Source organism: Micropterus salmoides, unplaced genomic scaffold (assembly GCF_014851395.1).
Source record: "Micropterus salmoides isolate LMB-PRFRI ecotype aquatic unplaced genomic scaffold, ASM1485139v1 Ms_hic_scaffold_12, whole genome shotgun sequence".
Classification (NCBI taxonomy): Eukaryota; Metazoa; Chordata; class Actinopteri; order Centrarchiformes; family Centrarchidae; genus Micropterus; species Micropterus salmoides.
The window spans coordinates 7377481-7395982 of NW_024040263.1; the positions used below are offsets into that span (position 1 = coordinate 7377481).

The 18502-nt window shown below is 40.0% G+C and overlaps 1 long non-coding RNA gene across 1 annotated transcript; it reads left to right on the forward strand.

The window, feature by feature from the left end:
* Positions 1 to 232: 232 nt before the first annotated feature.
* LOC119898847 lies at positions 233 to 3941 on the forward strand. The gene is made up of 2 exons (XR_005443647.1): positions 233 to 1763; positions 3386 to 3941. It is a non-coding gene; the product is annotated as an uncharacterized LOC119898847 (long non-coding RNA).
* Positions 3942 to 18502: the final 14561 nt, after the last annotated feature.

Sequence of the window (18502 nt, forward strand, 5' to 3'; positions counted from 1 at the left end):
GGTTTGGTCAGCAAGTCACTTATATTGTCTGTGTTTCATTTTGTAACATTGTCCCTTGTGTGTTTCAGTTACCTTTACTTCCTGTTTTACTTTGTAGTTAGTCTGCCCTAGTGTCACTTGTCATGTTTTACTTCCTTTGTTTGTTTCTGATTGTCTGAGTAGTGTCACCTGTGTGTAATTAGTTTCTCCCCCATCTGTGTATTTAAGTGGTTGTCTGTCTTTGAGTGGTTGCCTGTTCATTGTTTGTATGTTTTGTCTAGTTTCATGTCTCCCCATTTCTTCTGGAATACTCTCTCGTTTAGATTTTTTGACTTTGTTTTCACCTGCACTGTAAGTTTCACTGTTGTTGAGCAATAAACACAATACTCACCAGTACCACCTCTTTGTCTACATTTGGGTCCAAAACCTCTGTCTCCTACGTTCAGCCAGCAGGGCTGACACTTTAACTTTGATTGTTGCACATTTAGTCATGGGTATTTAAGGTTACAGAGAAATACCAAAATTTCAGGGGCCTCAACTACTTTAGATGCCGCGTTTGCAAAATGTGGCACTTACTACAGATCCCCCGAGCAAACAGGTTTAGTGGCCGGCCATTCATAAACTAAGAGATATATTTATAATTTTTTATTTTTTTTATACTTTTGAATGTAACACGAGTACAGAGGGAGAGAAGGAGAGCTTATTAAATTGATTCCTTGGGGTCCGTTTTCCTGTTTAAATGAACAAGTTACATTTTCTTGATTTCTTTTTTATACGTTGGTTGTGTTTTGACGTGTGTACAATTGTACTGATGTTTAACAAAAACTTTAAGCTGTGTTTTGAGATAAAATATTGATCATTACACGCTGGTAGAATTGTTGCCCCCGTTTTTCTACAAAGTCAATCTACCTGCAGATGATTGACTGTTGCTTTGCCAGATGTCTGGCTTGAAACTTACAGTAAGAAATAAGATTAATTAGAGTGCTGTGTGGTGGTGTTTGATTAATTGTAACATTGATCACAGAACATGTGGAGGGAGAGACAGAGTGAAGCTTGATTGATGAGTCAATGTGATACCAGCTCAAGATATTCTCTCTTAAAGTCTGAAGCTCACCAGCTGCTTTTTTCTTTTGTGCCTTAAGTACACAAACACAATGTGTGTTCAGCGTCCTTTTGTACCTCACTGTTTTCTTGAAATACAAGAATAACAGGGTTTCAAATAGCGTAGCACCCACTTGGTTCACATGGGGCTATCTTCTTCATGGAAGTTACACCTGGAGCATGAGACAATCACAGTGGTTGCTAGGTAACGGATCTCCTCATGGTCTCAGCTGTGAGCTTCCAGAGAACCAAGCTTTGCTCAGTGAATCACTCGCTACACTTGAAACATGAGTGAGTATGACGATGAGTGGACCATATACAGTAGAAATCCGGTATGTGTGTTCTTGGGCCTTTAAAGTTACATTTCAATAATCAAAGGATGTAGTCCCTTTTTTCAGAAGAAGTTTATGTAATAAAAGAAATGGCTAAATTCTGGTATTGTGCATGATGGCTCACTGGCACCCTTGAATTGAGCAGTCATCGTTAATGCAACTGTTAACACCTGTTTTTTCCCCTGCTTTGATAAGTCAAATTATCTGCTGTGAAAAAGACCTACTGCAGGAAATCTGCCAATGTGAGGACATTTGGCGAAATCTTACCTCTATAATAGGCTACTCATATCACCTTAATATAAGAACTACGTTAGCAAACCGTTGGCTATTTCTACATCCAGCAGGCATGGAGTAAGTTTAGTTTAAGTCCTATTTCTTGTGACCTGGCAAATTTAAGTCCAGAATCCATGTCCTCTAGTTTCCATTTTGATCTTCACAAACTCCACCAAGAGAAATATGTTGCCCTTTAGCTGCTAAATGCTCCACTGTGTTTATCAGCTAGTTGCTAACTGGGTCTGTCAGCCGTTTGGTGGTGGACAAGTAACATGCAGTTGGTTTATCAGAGATTTTTTGCTGAAATAGCTGCCTACTGTGGCTGGAAGCGATGCTGTTCAGAGCGCTGAGACTGAACCAGAACAGTAAATTTGCAGGCTGTGAAACCAAAACAATGTACTGCAATTCATAAAACTGAAAGAAACTGCAGAATGGGCTGTTAATTCTTTGGTCCGTCACCTTTCACATTATGCAGTTATGTTTTGACACTTTTTTTTTTTTTTTTGAGGTAGGCTTGACCCTTTCAGGAGGCTTGTCCTGACTGGGATTTGAACCCTGAACCTGCTGCTTGAAGGGTGATGACACTGCCTCTTTAAATTTTAGTTTAAATGAAAGTCAAAATAAAGAGCACTTAAAGCCATGAACCAGAACTCTCAAATGTTCAAGTTGCTTTTATCTTTTTAGAAAACTAATGCAATCAAGAGAGGTCCTAAATGTCTGTGCAGTGTACATGCGAGTATGTGTGTGTGAAAGTATGTAATCTGTGATAAATCTCTCTGTGAACAAATATTGGCTCTTGTTTTCGAGGAGTGCTCTCCTCTGACTAGTGAAATGAATGGTTTATTATGATGGCCTCTCCGGCTCTACTCGATAGTGTCGTTTTCCTCTCCTCATCAATTCTAGCCATCTGTTGCTCATTTCATATCTATCCATCTGAGTCTGGCCCTGGATCCTTGCATGTTTGGAAGCTTCTGATTAGTGTTGGAAATATTAATTTATCCATTACAAATGTGTTTTGTCATGATCACAGAATTTTAAAGGGAGGCCACAGTTTTAGAAAGTAATGCCACCCAATTTAACATTGCACAAATGGCACAAGCATTTGTAACACTACAATTGAAAGGGTCAGTTCACCCAAACAACATATTTTCTCACTTTACTCAAGTGGTATTTAGCCATGATATTGTTGGTTTTACAAGCCCATGTTTTAGCTCCACTATACCGTGGAGGAGAATATAATTACATTTGTGGTGCTCACAGCATTAAAAAATGACATGCAGCAATAAATTCAACAGCAACATCACTTTCCAGAAAGTGTCACAAAAGATAATCTCCAGAAGACATCGTGAATAGTTTTCACAGGGCCTATTTCTTTGGTAGAAAGTCCAATGAAAATTGTTCACAGTGAGCTCCGTGGATGATCAGTAATAACATTGTTTCTGGAAAGACATGTTGCTGTTGGAGGTTTTAATTAAAAATTTTCAAAGCAAGATGCTTCTCGGACTTCTCTCTCTCTCTCTCGTGGCTGTCAGTGCCTCATTCCAGACATTTGGAGTCTTCGTTCTTGGTCCGCCAGGAAATTTACCCTCAACCCTTGTTTCTCTCTCACTTTGCATCTGTGATTTTCTTGTCTCTTCTCTTGTCTGTGTGAATATTGTGTGGAGTTTTACCTCTTGTGTGTTTGTCTGTACTTGTTCCAGGTCTCTGTAGTGAAGCCATGTTTGGCATCACCTGGAAATTCCTCGACATCGTCCTGGATCCATTTTCTTCAGATACATTTGTCATCCTGATTTTTTTCATATTTTAATTTCACTATTAATGTAATTTCAGTCTATTCTATATGAGCAGCTTATGTTTCTGTATGCCTCTTTATTTTCCCAATTAAAGGGATTTTTTCTTTACCACATTAGAGGGTATACGGACAGAGGGTGTTATATGCTATTTAGATTGTTAACACCTTTGAAACATATTTGGGGTTGATGAATGAAATTGAGTTGAGTAAAGCGAGGAAATATATTACTTTGTAATTTGGGAGAAGTGACCCTTTAAGTATTTACCCATGAGGCCCTAAACTGTAAATTATTCTTTACATGTGATGTCTAATAAATATTTCTTGCCAGTTGCACAGTAGTCGGGGTTTAAATGAGGCACATAAGGTGATCTGGAGGACTACTGCTGATTTATCTTGGACTGGGACACTGTTGTGGTGCTACAGTTTGGCACAGCTGCTCTCATAAAATGTTTTGATACCCCCAATAAGAGTTCAGTGTTTTACTGTGATTAAATCCCCCAGGCCTGTTTGCAGTAAAAATCTCTCTCTGTCTCTGAGTGTCTTTCTCTGTCTTTCCCCCTCCCACACCATCACTGTTTGCCGCTCTGCCTCCATCGTCATTCTCATTCTCTCCCACTCTCTACCTCTAGTGACCTACACACAGGGAAACATGGGTCACTGAGTTCGAGTCCGTGTAGTCAGTACAACAGTCTGGTTAAAACCCTTGTAACTGTCTTGAACTTACGTCAAACCAAATAATTGTATACAGTTTTTCTATGTCAAATGGCACGTCTGCATTATTGGATTTATTCATCACTTCTGACAGGGAGCAGAGGCTATGAGATCACCTCCGTCCATACGTGGTTTGTCTGTGACAAAGATGTTTCTACAACTTCCAACTTCATTGGTCCAAAATTTGCCATTTACATTCAATCTCCCAACAAAAGAAACATTGATTTTGGCAACCTTACCGCCAGGCCATACATTCAATTTTCAAATAAATATATGTCCTGACCCCTCAGTTATAAACACACAAGTTCTGCTGTTTACCTTTGAGTTCCCACGAAGAAACTTTATGATTTTGTTGACCTCATGACCTTTCCTCTGATATCACCAGGCCACAATTTGGCTACTTTGGTATAGCTCTCTCATTTATTTAGTATAGTATTTATTTCAGTAATTCCATTCAGAAAGTGAAACTTGTATAATGTATACATTGATTCCACAAAGACTGATATATTTCAAGTGTTCATTCCTTTTAATTTTGATGATTATAACTGACAACTAATGAAAACCCCAAAATCAGTATCTCAGAAAATCAGAATATTGTGAAAAGGTTCAATATTGAAGACACCTGGTGCCACACGCTAATCAGCTATTTAACTCAAAACACCTGCAAAGGCCTTTAAATGGTCTCTCAGTCTAGTTCTGTAGGCTACACAATCATGGGGAAGACTGCTGACTTGACAGCTGTCCATTGACAACTTGCACAAGGAGGGCAAGACACAAAAGGTCATTGCTAAAGAGGCTGGCTGTTCACAGAGCTCTGTGTCCAAGCACATTAATAGAGAGGCGAAGGGAAGGAAAAGATGTGGTAGAAAAAAAGTGTACAAGCAACAGGGATAACCGCACCCCGGAGAGGATTGTGAAACAAAACCCATTCAAAAATGTGGGGGAGATTCACAAAGAGTGGACTGCAGCTGGAGTCAGTGCTTCAAGAACCACCACACACAGACGTCTGCAAAACATGGGTTTCAGCTGTCGCATTCCTTGTGTCAAGCCACTCTTGAACAAGACACAGCGTCAGAAGTGTCTCGCCTGGACTAAAGACAAAAAGGACTGGATTGCTGCTGAGTGGTCCAAAGTTATGTTCTCTGATGAAAGTAAATTTTGCATTTCCTTTGGAAATCAAGGTCCCAGAGTCTGGAGGAAGAGAGGAGAGGCACAGAATCCACGTTGCTTGAAGTCCAGTGTAAAGTTTCCACAGTCAGTGATGGTTTGGGGTGCCATGTCATCTGCTGGTGTTGGTCCACTGTGTTTTCTGAGGTTCAAGGTCAACGCAGCCGTCTACCAGGAAGTTTTAGAGCACTTCATGCTTCCTGCTGCTGACCAACTTTATGGAGATGCAGATTTCATTTTCCAACAGGACTTGGCACCTGCACACAGTGCCAAAGCTACCAGTACCTGGTTTAAGGACCATGGTATCCCTGTTCTTAATTGGCCAGCAAACTCGCCTGACCTTAACCCTATAGAAAATCTATGGGGTATTGTGAAGAGGAAGACGCAATACGCCAGACCCAACAATACAGAAGAGCTGAAGGCCACTATCAGAGCAACCTGGGCTCTCATAACACCTGAGCAGTGCCACAGACTGATCGACTCCATGCCACGCCACATTGCTGCAGTAATTCAGGGAAAAAGGAGCCCCAACTAAGTATTGAGTGCTGTACATGCTCATACTTTTCATGTTCATACTTTTCAGTTGGCCAACATTTCTAAAAATCCTTTTTTTGTATTGTATTCTAATTTTCGGAGATACTGAATTTGGGATTTTCATTAGTTGTCAGTTTTAATCATCACAATTGAATGAAATAAACATTTGAAATATATCAGTCTGTTTGTAATGAATGAATATAATATACAAGTTTCACTTTTTGAGTGGAATCACTGAAATAAATCAACTTTTTGATGATATAATTATGACTAGCACCTGTAGTGGTTAACGAGTGTTTTCTTGTTATAAAGTGTTTATTACAAACAACTTAAAAACATGGAAATGGAAATCTAGCCGCCCTACTAAATCTGAGCAGAAATCTGCTGTCCCTCATTGCATAAGTCATTTTTGACAATGTGTCAGTGGTTGGAATGTTATGCAAATAGTTCAAGATTTACTTCAGATGTGACAATGATTAAATTGTATTTGATGTCTTAGTCATTAGGTTTGTTGTCTGCAGACACATCAGTGTCACATTATCAGACTTTTTGTTTGACCTCTTTCCCCCCAACCCAGACTCATTATCTGAACCCATTTCCTTTCACTTTCTGCACTGCCATATGACTGACTCCTTGTAGCCCACATTTGTGCTTCGAAGATGATTCACTGTTAACCAAATGCCCTAATTGTTTAATTAGGTTGGGGCTAGGGAGTTGTGACAGCTGCAGCGTGATTCATGTATGCTGCATTTTCAGCAGCAGTAATGGGTGGTTGGCAGGTGGGGGGGGAGGGGTGGTTGGGGCGGATGCATGGAGCAAGGACTGATGCGGCCTTTGGCAGGAGAGCTGGCATCTGTCACCCGTGTCAGCATAATGGGAGTGAGAAAGGCAGTCTAAGAATGCTGCCAGGTAACCCATGGCCTCCATTTTTCACAATGGTTGAGTACAGCTCAAAACTGAATTCTCTACCAAAGTCAGAATTCAAAGAATTTTTTAATCCATTCTGTCTCTGTCCTACAAAATGCCTTTGCTGAATGCAGTAACATGCTGTTCTTCAAATACACATAAAGTGGTGTAATGTCCCTTTAATCTTTTAAGTTCTGACTCTCTTCTACTCCTCATTATTCACATACTCTACCTTTTGTTTCGGCTTGAATATAAATGTGCCAACAACAGTAAGTCACATGCATCCCCAGAGCACCATGAGCAGACTGTGTGTAGCGCTTGTTGAAGTAAATATTAATAGACAGGCAAGAGCGCTGGCTTGAATATTTCAAACCATAGAGGCTGTACTGTATGACTGTCCAAGCCTATGTGCTGCGTTTCTTACTGCTGTGTTCTCTACTACAGCCATCCCCAGGGCAGGTGCACCAAGCGGAGTACAGTACTGCCATAGCAATCTCTGCCGATAGTTTCCTCACAGGCAGCTGACTTTCCAACAGTAATGTTACCATGGGCAGAGTTGAACCAAATTTTGAAAAGCTTGGTATTTATGTCATTCATTATCTGATGCTCGCCTGCCCTCAGCTATACAGAAGGCAGGCAAACAGACACCCATTGTCTTTAAGGAATGTCTATATTGGGATAGGTGGATGTTAAACTTGTTGTAACATGAATGTTATGTGTTATTTGTAGTCAGGTAGTTAAAGGACCACTAAGGGGCGACCTAGGTGGGGGCTTTCTGGTGTGTTAAGTTAGGCTGGTAGCAGAGATGTATCACCCGATAAATCACCAGTGAACCGTTATGACTTCATCAGTTTTTTTTTGTGAGCTTGAAAATTTATTACATTGGCGACTAGAATAAATCAACGTGCAATTGATTTTGGAAGCCTGCAGCTACCGTAACCGAGTGAAGATTGCCCCACAGTTTGGCGAACGATGGCGACTTATGGGGAAATCGAAGAGTTTGACCTGGAACTCAGATGACTGTCAACAGTATGAGGAACGCCTGGATTTCTACTTTGTGGCTAATAAAATCATGGAGGCAGGACAGAAGCGGGCCATCTTCTTAAGTGCATGTGGTGGGAAAGTATGCTGTACTACGTAATTTGTGTCAACCTGGTAAGCCGGTGGATTTTTCCTTGACTGAGTTGCTGAAAACTGAATGATCACTTCATGCCCAAGCCCAGTGTCATCGTGGAACGTTTTAAGTTTCATTCAAAAGTACGGCAGCAGGGACAGTCAGTTACATCTTTTGTAGCTGACCTTCGGAGGCTGACTGAACACTGTGACTTCGGGACAACTTTGGATGACATGATAAGAGATAGGCTGGTGTGTGGCATTAACGACGACCGCATTCAGAGGCGTTTATCAGAAGCAGATGACAAACTGCTGTTCAAAGAAATGACTGACAGCACATAAAAGCGGTAACTTTAGATAGTTCTGAGAAACAAACTGATATCCAAACAGTATTTTGATTTTTACATAGCCCTACAGTAAACTTAACCTAATTAAAGGACTTCAATACGCACTTTGAAAGGAACTGAATCAATGAGAAAGGCACCTCTCTTTCTGGAAAGGAAAAGAGTTTTCCTCATCTCAGGGTTAACAAACTCAGAGTTTTTACAGTAAGCTTTCAGGAATAAGCCTACACACCTTAAGCCTAGTTCACACTAAACAATTTTTAGCCCAATTTGCCACTCGGCGAGCTCGGCGACCTCAGGCTGTGATCAGGGGTAAATCAGCGGTCGATCGGTTATGTGTGAACTACTCAATGACGCGTCAAAACAGCTCCCCAGCACATTGTCGACGTCTGCCAGATATCTAGCATGCCAAATATCAAATATAAGTGTCGGCCAACTTGATTTCCACATCCAGCCAATGAGAGCAGGCAGCTGGCGGAAGAGCCAGCTACTTCTCGCCGCAAAACACTTTTTACTCCCTCCAGCTCCCTCAGTAGCTCAGACAATCCCTGCTGCTATTTTTTCCCCCCTTTATAATTGCTAGCTTTATAATAACAAACAACAGCTGTTTTGTGTGTAGGATCGTGTCATTTCCCGTTTCACAAGTTTTTTCTTGACAAAATGTGGTTTGCAGACCAGCGGCTGTGTCACCAGACGTCATCAGCTCGTGTAGTGTGTGACCCCCTGCCGCCAATCAGTCACATAACGTGAACGCCACAACAACTTCAAGACACCCGTCACAAGACTGCAAGTTGTGTAGCGTGAACGGCACAACCACCGGCCGACGCTGAAAATTGTGTAGTCTGCAGGAGGCATTAACCGCACAAAATACAGCCTCCATGCTTGAGTCAAACTGTTAACTCATTCCTTCAGAATAAACGTTTCCCATTACTCACCATTCGGGTGAGGACGTTGAGCACAGAGTCCTTCCTGAACACCACCAGGTTCCCCATCATTGGTGACACATCAGCTCCTACAACACAGAGACCTGCTTACTGAACACAACATGGAGCAGAACCAGTCTAAAGGTTCTGCAGAGGTGAGTCCTGATCAGCTGTTACCTGTGTGGAGTTGATGACAGCTACGATCATGTTGAGCAGCTCACCGAGCCGCAGCGTCTCATCTGCAGGGTTTTTCCTGCATAGAGAAATTTTTGGCGCCCCCCAAAGAGGTTTTAGCGAGCGCCAAAGGAAAATCACCAGCAGCAAAATTATCAGAATGGAGGGGAAAAAGCGTTTCAGATATTCTCCTAATGTGTTTTAATAACCACTGACACTGTGCAGTTTTTTTTCTCCAGGCGCTGGATTTATAAACCAGCTGCTGCGTTGGTTTCACTGCGCTGAACGCTCCGCTACAAAGCTGAATTATTGACTGAAAACAACCCACAAAAATGAAACTGCTGTTTTGTCACTGTCGCCTCACAGCAAGAAGATCGTGGGTTCAAACCCTGGTTGCCCCGGCCTTTCTGTGTGGAGTTTGCATGTTCTCCCCGTGTCTGCTTGGGTTCTCTCCGGGTTCCGGCTTCCTCCCACCGTCCAAGGTTGATTGGTTAGCCTAAATTGTGCTTAGGTGTGAGCGTGAGTGGTTGTTCGTCTATGTGTGGCCCTGCGATGGACTGGCGACCTGTCCAGGGTGTACCCCGCCTTGCGCCCGATGTCAGCTGGGATTGGCTCCAGCCCCCCTGCGACCCTGTACGCAGGATAAGCGGTTGACGATGGATGGATGGATGGATGGATGGATGGATGGATGGATGGATGGACACTAACATTAGCACTAATCAAACCTTAACCACAGTGGTGTAGGCTAATATCAGAGAATGTTTTATTAGTGAAACAGCTGAATCTCAACTAATAAACTATCTGTATGCAGATTATCCAAATCCAAGTGTAACCTGTATATATGTTTTATACTAACATTATAGTTTACTTTTATGTCTTTACTTTTGGATATATTTGTTTGTCAATTGGTCAGATATAACAAGAAAACCCATACATTTCGTCCATAAGGTAACTTATTGCTTACTGTCGCGTGAAGTTCCCCCCCAAAGGCCCATTCTGGGCCAGGAAAAACCCTGATCTGGGAACTGATTCGAGACAGAAACATTCAGATCTGGATCTGTGTATTGTAGATGGTGCAGAGCAGCCAGACGTCGTCCTCCAGACACGCCTTCATGCTTTTTTTACCTCCCAATTCTTTAACGATACCATTATCGATACTTTAGTATTATTTGGTGACGGTTATTTGGTAAGACCAGACCCAACGGGCATGAGGTAGGCCTGCATGGTATGAAGAAAATATTCAATGTGCGATATCATTGTTATATATTGAGAGGAACTATCACTCTCATTAAATAAACATATATTGAAGTGTGCATATTAACTGCCTGGTTGAATAAATAGGATTAGCATTTATTTTAAATACAGCTAAATGCTGTTTCTAGAACAGCAACATTAATGTTTAAATCATAATACTGAGTGACATTTAGAAAGAATTAAAAACCTTAGTCTGTATCATTCCTCCTCCGCTCTGCTGTTATTCACTGCCTTCAGTTAACGTTACCTGGAAGAAGGAGGAGTGGCTGGTTTGTTTCAGCCAGCAGCTGAGTTTACAACAATGTGCCAAATTTTAAGGCTACAGACAGACTATTTTGCTTGTTTTTAACATTTGGGTAATTGCTAAGTTAACATTAGCTGTGCTAGTAAATAATATTGCCTACAGGATGATTTACCTTACGGACAGGTGTGTGTTAAGTATTGTCTTTTTGCTCGGGAAGGTTTTATTGCACATACTTACAGTAGGCCTAACGAGCGTAGGTGTCGACAAATCTAGTTTGGCGTGAACTTAACCGTCTCCACCGCGACATCTCGCGCTGCTGTGTGTGTGTGTGTCCCGACAGAGCAGCAGAGGCTGCAGCCTGATGATAAACAGTCCTGGGCCCGTTTAATACCCCGTTTTCGGTGCCATCATAACATTAGCTTTCTTTTCCATCACGTCTCAAGATAAATCAGATTAGACATGCGAGATATAACGTTACATTATAGGACCAACTAGTCTTGATAGTATGGTGTATAACATATGTGCATTTGACGCATAACAGTTAACATAGCACTGTAGCAGCTGGATAGAGTATTAGTGACCTTTTAAGGGGAGGGCAGAGGTCAGTGGTTATGTAGAGACTCAGACCCTTATATGGTGTCTAACAGATGTCTACACTTATCCTATAGAACTGCCCTTATATGGATTGGTGCCTTAGTTTGCAGACTCAGACCCTTACATGGTGTCTAACAGATGCCTAAACATGTTCTATATAAGCTATGTTTGATGTACAGAGAGACAGAGTGGCCATCGGGCTGGGTCACTCTCCAAGCTGCTGCAGAGCTTGTAATTGATGCTGAACTCCTTGATGTAATAAACTTTTATGATCAAGAACAGTTATTGTTCGGACACCACAATAGCAGTATTGATAAGATTGGACCTTATTGATTTTCGGGTTTTGAGAAATTTTGGAACTGGATCCTTTTAGAATCAGGTCTCAATCCCCATCCCTACTTAGCACTAGTCAAACTGATTAGCATGCTGGCCTATAGTTAGCTTGCCAGTTAAAAAAAAAGTTTGCCAACTAGCCCAGAGCAGACAAGGCGAGACAGAGAGAGGTGGGGAAAGCCGGTGTGTTTGCAGTGAGAGACCAGAGGTAAAGGTGTGTGAGTGAGTACAGGGAGAAGTTGAGGCAGGTGCAAAGCAGATACATTTAGAAATAATAAAAATAATGTCCGTGGGGATTAAAACATGCTTTCGCAGGGTGTAAAATGTAAAACATTTCCAATAAGGACGCAATTCCACATAATTTTGGAAAATTGTTATTATCACATCTGTGAATAACAAGTAGAGTAAGATTTTGAATAAATTACACCCAAAAGCTAAACAAGTCTATATACAGTAATGAGCATACTTATTGGTTGAGGAGTATTGGATGAGACACATGCCTTTGGTGTGAGAGACCTGTGTTAGACTGAGCAAGACACTTAATTCCTAGTTGTTCCAGAGGCGTGCCACCTTTAACATATATAGCAATTGTAAGTCGTTTTGGATAAAAGCATGAGTTAAATGACTAAATGTATTATATAAGTGGAATACACTTCACTTTACTGGCCCCACTGCCTTTTCAGCCCTAAGGTCTGCTGACTTTGCTTGGTGTGTATGATGCAGATGCTGCAGCAATATATTTAACTAACTTACACCAAAACTTAAGAAGCAGAGCTAAAAAGAACCAGTAACGTTGCAGCTTATTGTAGTGAACAACGGTGTGGATTTGTGCATTTTATATTAAATAAATTTGGAGCTACTCTAAATTCCTTTCTCCTCCCCAGAGAAGAAGGGGAGGGGTCAAAGTTGCTTTCTCTAAGTGCTATCCCTGACCATAAAACTGGCACCTTTTTGATTCCGAAGCTGATAACGCGGAGCCTGACTGTTAAACTGACAAAGGGACACAAGCCAGCCATTAGCATTTCCCTGAACAGCCTATCAAAACTGCCCCCCCCCCCACATGTTTCCGTGGCAACTGACTTTGCTCTATGTTTATTATCCCATCAAAGGGATATACCTTGTCTCACCTAAGTGTGACATAATCCAGGACAACCGAACTTTCAATGTAAAAGGGACTGCAGTCTCCAAAGACTCAAAGCATTTAATTAAGTTTAATTAAATCTTTAGTTACTTGATTACGTTTGCCTCTATTTGAGTAGTTAACATGTTGTTGCTATCTGTGTTGATATTAGTGCTGAGTAGTTATGTTAACCTTTGCAGTGTTTTTATTTTCAGCACCTTCATCTAATGTAATCAATGCTTGTCATAATACTTTCCTACAAAATTCCTTTAGAAATGATGACAAAGGAATGTTTTACTATACTCTTAACCGCCAGCTTGAATTTAAGGATGAATCAACAAAAATTCCCCGGTTCCTAAGGAGAGATGATCTTGGAGTAATCCAAGCTTTCCTCATGTAACCTGAGCTCCCCAAGTGACGAAATAAGTATTACATGCCCTCGTTGGAAATGCCGTTAAATGTATAAATATCCTGACCAATAATAACAGGCCAAAAGCAGGCTGTCTACAAGTAGTAAGACTTAACACACGTTCTGTGATCAGATATGTCCATTTTAACAAAAAAAAAAAAAATCATAGCATTAGTTTACTTTCATTAGCTCTTCCATGCCGTATGAGTCACATGCTTCCCACAATCGAACCTCCAGGCTCATTGTTCAGCAAATGTTTATGTTCCCTGTATCCAACCATCTTCTTATCACATTAGTTAGAGAATAAATTCACTGTAATATAATCAAGAGCTGTGTGTGTTGCCTATTTCTACGTCCCTGCCGAGAGAATTGACCCTTTAGATATGAGACTGACTGATTTAAGATAATTGAGCGATTATTAACTAACTGATCACTAGTAATAATTGTATAATTATTAAAACTACCTATAACAACTCTGGTGGTGCCCTTAACGAGGAACATTGATTTTATGAATCTTAAAAATTCATAATTGGGTATCAATTCTCATAAATGTATTAAAATGCATAACTATAAAATTAGGTTTGCTACATTATCTATACCAACATTACAATCTTTAATAATTTAACCTGGGGTTCATTTAATACCCATCCCTAAAAGAAAAATACAGTTTGTCAAGACCACCACCATAGCAATGTTTCTTTAGCTTAACATTACTGAGACAAGACTGTCAATTTTACATTTACTCATTTGGTAGACACTATCCAAAGCAACATTACAGGAAGATACAAGCATTAACAAAGCAAGATTAATTTAACTAGCTTGACTGCCAAACACACTTTTGAAAGGGCTGTGAATGTAAATTAGTAAGGTAACACTAACGTACTTATTACTAAATAGGCAGTTATTTTGCATGTGACACTAATTTGCTACGTGCCCGTATATTACAGTACATCAATCTAAAGTTAGCTTGTTTAACGTTAGCCGTCTCCTCACATGTGGACATTTTAACTGATTTATGGAAGATTCCAAATATTACAACAAAATTACTCTTCCACGAAGACAATGTTAACGCTACCTCTTGCCAACACGGTCTAGTCTGACACTAAGTTAACAAGTAAGTTACTTAGCTTCTCAATTTAATTGCACATTTAAGCTAACGTTAGCCATCAACTCGGTCACGTTAGCCCTTCGTATTCTGTTTAAAGATAAATCCAGCCAGCTGGAGTTTATGGTGAACATCAATATCAAGTTATTCTACAACACTGCTTCTGTTAAAATACAAAACAATGGTTTAATAAATAGGAAAGACTTACCACAGTTACAGATACAGTACATCGACTATGGAAGTATGTCAACGCTCGTTTTACTTTCACAAAGCGCATATTGTGTATATATATATATATATGACCATTCCTCGTGATCGATGACGTCCGAGCTTCTTACGTCACTAAGTTTTGGCGGCAAATGGTGTTGAAATATGAAGGGGCCGTGGCGGCGTGACCGCGACTGCAGGACCTTGACGTCACCATTGGATCTAAGCTGAATTCAGCGACAAAACGTAGCAAAGCATATTTTTAAACGGAAACGGTGGTGCTTTGAACACACAGTTGACACGCCCACCAAATGGGGAAGCCCATTGCACAATGTTGTTTGAAAAACTGTTAATTAATAACTAATTTACAAAGTTGGAGAGAAACCAGCCTTCTTTGCAGCGCTGTGAAAGTGTGTGGAGTCAGTTTGCCGCATTCCTGTTATGCTAACGTGAGCTAATGTTAGCAACCGTTAGCTAACGTCAGCTAAAGTAAGGTATGACCAGTGACTGAAACCTTTCCAGACAGTCGTCAACACTTATGATTTTTCATCTGGGGCTGCTCCTTGTTACATGTGCTTTGGTCCGGTAAGTGAAAAAGTTCTGTTTTCAAGTTAGTTGGCTAACACAAGGAGGTGGCGTTAATGTTCACTTTGCACTAGCCTTATAACGTTACTGTGGAGACAGCATAGACTGTATATAAGAAAGGGAGACAGGCTGTGCCTTCATATAAGTTAACAAGTGGTTTCTGAACCATTGTTTGTAGTAACGTTAAGATGTACTGTTCCTCAAAAAGTAAAAGCATTCATAATATAGGACATTATAGAGCCTAGTTTCACTGAGATAGGTTAAATATGATATGAAAACCCCTCCAGTTGGGAGAATTTCAATTCTGATCAGATGGAACTGTGTAATTATTATGTTTGTATTATAAGTATTTAATATGTTTATATTTAACTTAAATCTGTTGTAATCTGTTTTAATAGAGCTGTCCTCTCAAGTGTTGACTACTAGTGTTGATGCATGGCTGAGTGTTTCATTTTATCAGCAGTGAACCTAATAAACCCCTTCAATTGCAGACACAAGTTGCCTCATCTGAAGTGGCTGTAATATGTATTTGTAAAGCAATATTTTTCCACTGTGGTAATGAAAGTTGGTGAGGAATGTTCAGTTTTTATTTAAATTTAATATTATTTTTTCATTTTGGCAGATGTAGTTTGGAGTCTGGTGAACTTTATAACTTGCGTTATAAACAACTGAGTCTCTTTTATGTAGCATGACCTCACTGATATAAATGGGATAGACAAAATATCAGAAACACTGGTCCATGTGATCCAACAGGATCATACAGTTGCAACAAAATTCAAATCATTTTTATGAAGGGAGGATTTGTTGCAGAAATGTTGGATTAAACTGCATTAAATTTAGCTAGATGTACCAAATAAACTGGTAACTAAGTCTAAATACATATATCACAACAATAAAATCTGTCCATATCACATGTTTGTGAGAAGTGCTTACATGGCCTTTATTTTGTAAAATAATCAAAAGTTGGTGTTCATATATTGTGTGCCCATTAAGGACTAAACAGAGTGCTGCTGAAGGAATTTCACCTTGCCCATAATCACGACTTGCAAAATCAGCTCTGATATTGGTGAGTCAGATAAATTATAAAATATTGTATTTTTAAGAAAATCAGCATTTGATGATGTTTCTTGTTGACTGGGCTTATTGTTTGTTATATTTGCTCTCGCAGGATCAAATAGAGTATTGAGTGGCACTACAGCTATCCAAGGTATGTTATCAATTTGCATTTCAACTGTAGATCTATTACAGCATTAAGTGTAAACATTTTTCACTGCAGGCTCTGTTAAAGGCTGTTATAAACTTATGATGAGATGGTTGAATGACTCCTTTATGGTTCTTAAACTATTTAGCACCTGAAATTCTGTCTCAACCCTGTTCAGACCAAAAATGGCACTGTTGAGAAAAACACAAGGGTCTGTGTTGGTGTGGGAATGTTGCTTCAGATAGAAACTAAATGACGAAATATTTTACAATTAATATATTTTAAAATATATTTGATTGGCTAACTTACTTCTTAGCCACATAATCTTTCATTTTGATGCAGCAAAACCTAAGTTAGATTAAAGACATTTGCAGGGTGACCCTGCATTTTCTTTTCTTGTCAATGCAGTGGTCCATATCCATTTCTCAGGTAAAAACTATATTCATTTTGCCATATAGTCAGCCATCCTGCTTAAAACAAGTAATTGATGCATTATGTTTTTCTGTCAAGGCCCAAGGTGGAAACCCATTAATCTGCATACATTTATGTGTTTGCAGGTGTTTGCTGAGTTCATCGCTTTACAAATGTTGAACCCATGCAACCACTTCTACTGCGAGATTGAGAGATACACACCACAACTGATTGCCCTGTACATGCAGAAGGCCAAGAGAGCAGAGGCCTTGCAGAGATCCTCAGGATTTATGACCTTCAGGTAAGTTTAAGATTACCTTTGCTGTAGCAACAATGTTGATCACATAATGGTCAGTCAATACAGATTGGGACCTCTGTACTATAATAGTGAAATTTGATTATGATATTGTCTTGTGATGACTAGAAGGATAGAGCCATCTACTTTCAATTGTCATTTCTCATTTGCATTTCACAAAAGCCATTTACAAGCTTATTTTTAAATTCTTGGGCTGCCCTGAACACAAAACCCAAAACAGAAAATCCTCAATTTCGCTCAGATTTTATGTGCTGAGCATAACTTTTTATTTTTCTATCCATCCAAGAGGCCAACTCCATCCATGATTGGTTGCCATACGGTCTACTGACAGTTGCAGAGACACAAACAGAGAGAGATGTGTTATAGGCCTTCTCCACAAGCAGCTCACCTGCGGTTGTTAACACAGAATCGTGGGTGAAGAAGTTCAAAATGTGAACTGTGTTTTTTGGGTAGTAAAATATACGGCTGACAATGAAAATTGAAAGCAGGCAGAAAGCAGCCTGTATGTGTCTGTCGCTGTATGATACAGCAAGAAAGAAACTGAAAAGGGCGGTGCAAGCTGGTGTATGTGCAGCATTGTGTGGGACAGAACTGTAGGTGCTTGTGTGAATCTCCCCATCCCAAAATTGAAAATTGAATACCAACCCAATTAAGGAATAGTCGAATATTTGGGTCCAGCCCTACTGCACTTGCTTCCAAATCTCTTCTATTGTCATGTTAAAGGTTATAGTTAGCTTCAACGTCTCACCATTGTTTGAGTCACTGTTTGTGTAAATTTGACTTGTCTTTTAGTAGTTGCAGCTGGATGGATTTGTTGTTATTGCTATCAATATTATTACTATTTTAGAATTACATTGGTAGAACTGTTACACTTTATAGCTTGATGTGCTGCAAAGATATTTGTATAATAATAATTATTTTGATTGTTGGAACAACACGAGGTACACGAGATGCCATCCGACTCTCCGTGGCCTCCCACTGAACCTGGTAGCGGATGACTGACGTCTTCAAAACCTGCAATGTAAGTACTCAGTGTACTCACAGAAATGTTATTATCAACGACAAGTAATATGAAATGTAAATGTAATGAAATGTACTACGGAAAACTAACTCGAATGCCTCTTCCAGCAAGTGACAGGTTTATAGAGATGAAAGGATAGGTTTGTGTTTTTTTGTAGTCTATCTCAAAACAATGCTAAAATATGATGTGTATAGTGAAAAGGTTATTGTTGGCTATTAGCATCTCCTTCATAGGCATGGCCAAATTGTTAGAAATCAGGGACAAATCCACTCTTCTCTTTTCATGAAACAATGTTTCCCAAACCTCCCAAGACCTGGGCCTTGATTCTGTGTGTATTTATATTAGTAGTATTG